The sequence below is a fragment of the Sphaerodactylus townsendi genome, linkage group LG09 (genome assembly GCF_021028975.2).
Source record: "Sphaerodactylus townsendi isolate TG3544 linkage group LG09, MPM_Stown_v2.3, whole genome shotgun sequence".
Classification (NCBI taxonomy): Eukaryota; Metazoa; Chordata; class Lepidosauria; order Squamata; family Sphaerodactylidae; genus Sphaerodactylus; species Sphaerodactylus townsendi.
In genome coordinates this window covers 17610806-17614631 of record NC_059433.1, presented here as the reverse complement: position 1 = coordinate 17614631, position 3826 = coordinate 17610806, and positions in this window count along the sequence as shown.

The window sequence follows — 3826 nt, the reverse complement described above, 5'->3', positions numbered from 1 at the left end:
CCTCTAGAGAGATGTGTTCCATCTCCGGGATGGGGTTGGTTTCCTCCTGGCGCCATTCCATGGGCTGGCCTGTCATGGCGAGTCGGAGTCCACAGGGACCTGTAGGAAGAAGGACTGAAACACACCCCCTTCCCCAGGTTATGGGAGGGGGCCGGGTCCCGCCAGGCTCGGTTATAGAGCGGATGGCGGGGGATCATGATCGAGTTTTTGTTTGAGTTGGGGTTTAGAGTTTAATATAAGAAGGCTTGTTTTGCAGCCTGCGTGAAGGTTGCTTTTAATGCAATCCTACTGGGGGCCGCCTACTCCTCTTTCTTTAATTGTTTGACAGGGAGGGCAGGAGGTAGGCGACCCTGGTGGGAATTGGCTTCAGAGCGTCATCAGGGTGCGTCAAGGCGAGGGTCCGAGCCTCGAGAGGGGAGGGGACAGGCGGGCCCTGGGGGGATTGTGGGTATGCATGCTTAATCAGCAACACAAAAGGGGCTCTGGAAGCGCCTTTTTGGGGGGATGGGTGCATCCGGGGGATGAAGCAATCAAGCGATTAGAGGCAGATTCCTCGCACACAAAAAAAAGGGGGGGGGTTTTGCAAGGGAGTTGCACTTACCGTGACCTTGGTGGCTGATGCAGGAAGTGGCGCGAAATTTGTGATCGAATTATCTTGGGGAATTGCCGCCCGCCGAAACCGCTCCTTAAGGGGCGGCTTCGGCCAAGCGCCTGGCCTTGCACCGCCGCCAGGCGCTGGGCAACCACAACCCACACAGGTTTGTGTGTGAATTTGGTGCGGCAGCATCCCCTTGACTAGAGGCCTGCCCTGGCCGCCGAAACCACTCCTTAAGGGGCGGTTTCGGCTAAGCGCCTTGGCGATGGTAGCCACAAGCCAAACAGGTTTGTTATTAGGGGCATAGTGGCGGCAGCCTCTTTTTTAAACTGGGGCCTGTCCTGGCAGTGCTGTGGTACCAGGACGGGCCCAGATTTTAATCCAGGGAGGGCCAGTCAGCCAATTGGCCCTCCCGCCTACTGGTCGAAAAACAGAAGGAGAAGAGAAGGGGAGAGGGAAACAGTTTCCTTGCGGGAATTAGAAGGTGAATTTCGGAAGGCACAATTGGGATCAACGATCTGTGATGGCTTTACCCATCCCAGACCAGAGTCGTTTTGACCTGACTCATGAGGTCCCTTCCCCAGAGATTGACATGGATGTCTAAAACGATGGGGCGGACTGTGAGCTGCCGCTCGAGTCCTGGGCTGTTGACCGTGAGCGGGCGGATGCTCCGTCTCACGGTTTGTTTCCCCCCCACCCCCCAGATGTGCGGGCAAGCCTCGGTCGGCCACTGGTCGGGCCACTCGGCTGCTCTGATGACGGTAACATCAGCGCCGGTGTCCACCAGGCCCTTGAACATACATCCTTCTATGGCGAGCTCCAGGTATGGGCGGGAGCTCCCGATAGGCGTCTCCACCGCTGCGATGGTGGTGTGGACTGCGCCATGTTGGCTGCTGGGGCCTGTAGCCTTTATTGGGTCGGCAGCGGGCAACGCATGGGGCAAGAGAATCAACTGAGCGCAGCTGGCTCCGGCGGGCAATTCCTGTGGGATGTTTGTCCAGACCTGGAGATGGATGGGTCCTTGGTGCGTGGAGTCGATCACTCCGGGGACGATGAACAGTCCCTGTTCAGCGGCAGAGGCCTTTGGCAGCACTAGCCCAATAGTCCCGGTAGGGATGGGCTCGTCATACTGGGTTGGGGCGACAAGAACCTCGTGGGGGAACTTAAAGGAGATGGGCTGGGTGCATGCGAGCGAGATGCCACGAGAGGGGGGTGGCTTGGGCATGGGTCTTGGCGTTTGGATCTGCTCTAGTACTCTCCTCCTTGGTCCTGGGCTGGGGAGACGCCCGGGCGAGAGTTTCCCGACGGGCAGTCGTCTCTCCAATGGAAACCTTTCTGGCACCGTGGGCACCGGGTTTTTGGCGGTCTTCTCCTCTTGGGGGAGGATCCTCCTCCATCGGGGTTGTAGGCCCCCCCTCCGGGCTGCCTGCATTCCCTCCGGAAGTGTCCCGACCTGCCGCAGTTAAAGCAATCCCCCTGGGGCTGTCCCCTGGTGGTGGAGAGTGCCGCGGCGAGGAGGCTAGCTTGGTGGGCGGAGGATCCGATGTCCTGGCAAGCCTTGAGCATGTCGGCCAGTTCAGGATCTTTGCCCAGGCCCATGATCGCTCTGCGGCACTCGGTGGAGGCGTTCTCCTTAGCGAGGCGCATGAGGAGCTCGTTTTGGGCCTCTTCACTGTCTACCTGCCTTTTGAGGGCTTCCTGGAGCCTGTTCACGAACTCGGCATAGGGCTCTTGGGGTTTTTGCCGGATGGAGGAGAAACTCTGGGTTGGCTGGCCGGCGTTGGGGACCTTAATGAACGCCCTATAGGCGCACTCAGAGGCAACCGTAAGGGTGGCCTCAGGCAGGACAATCTGATTGTCGGGCTTGGCGAAGGCATTGAAACCGTAAAGCTGCTCGGCGGTGTAGGCGCCGCCAGAGGTGGCTGCCCTGCTGAAGCACTGCTGGCGGAACTCACTTTCCCAGATCACAAACTGTGCAGGGCTCAGGAGCATGCGGAAGGTGGTCTTCCAGTCGTCCGGAACCATTAGGTGGTTCCTCGCGATTGCCTCTAGCATGCCTCTCACATAGGGGCTTGTTACTCCTACGTCCCGCATTGCTTTGCGGAGCTCAGTGAGGATATTGTAACTTAAAGGGCGGTACTCGACAACCCTCTGAATAATGCCACCCTCCCCCTCGTGGTCTGTGAAGTGGACGGGGCACAAAGCAAGGATCTCAGCATCGTCTTCCGTCAGGGTCTCCTTCCTCTGCAGATCGTGGCTAATACGCTCTGCGAGGGTTTTGAAACCCGCGCCATTACGTGGCGCTGACGGAGGTGCAGTGGCTTCGGAAAATGAAGGCGGAGCAAGGGGAGGGGGCGGCTGAGCCGCGGGAGAGTTTGAAATGGGTGGAGGAGCACGGGGGGCAGAAGGAGGACAGGCGTCCAATTTAGCGGATAGAGAAAATTCCGGGGATGAAATTGAAGGTGAAGGATCGAAAGGAGGGCGGCCCATGGCAAGGGAGCCATGGGTCTGCAGGCTGATGGCGACATAACACTGTCTCCACGTCAGTAGCAGTGACACCGGCGTGCGAGGCTCTGTGCGAAGAGTGCACCCGATGTTTTCCCAGTCCTTAAGATTCAGTGTCCCCCCCTCGGGGTACCATGGACACTGGGCTTCAATCTCCTCAACCAATTTGCGCAGCTCCCCTCTCTTAACGGAGACCCTGCCGCATTTCGCTAACGCTTTCAGCTCGTTAACGTGCTTGTCATAAGCCCTGCTTTTGCAAGCTCCCATACTCACCGGTGTTCCGTCGGACGAGAGAGTGTCCTAGGACGCGAGTCTCTGGATGCGCCGATCCAGAGGACAGGCGATACCGAAACGGTGGTCCCTGGATGCGCCGATCCAGCGGACTTCGGTACCGCGGCCCTTTCCCAGGCGAACGGTGAGCAGGGTGGAGGTTCGAGGATTCCCGGGTTTCGGCACCAGCTTGTAGTCGTGCACGCGTGGTCAGCGCAAGAACGAGACGAGACGCGGAGATAACATCTGGTGGAGATCGCCAGCAGCGGGAGCGCGGAGGTCCGTGTTCCTAGCGAATCTCCCGCGTGCTGGTTCCTGGCACCTTTTATTATGGTTCTAATGGGGGCGTGTAGAGGGGCGGGACGGGAGAGTCCGGGAGAGCGGGAGAGCGGGAGAGCGGGAGATCATCATGTGATGCATGATCTCACCTGGCTGCTACGTGCGGAGAAGAGCGTA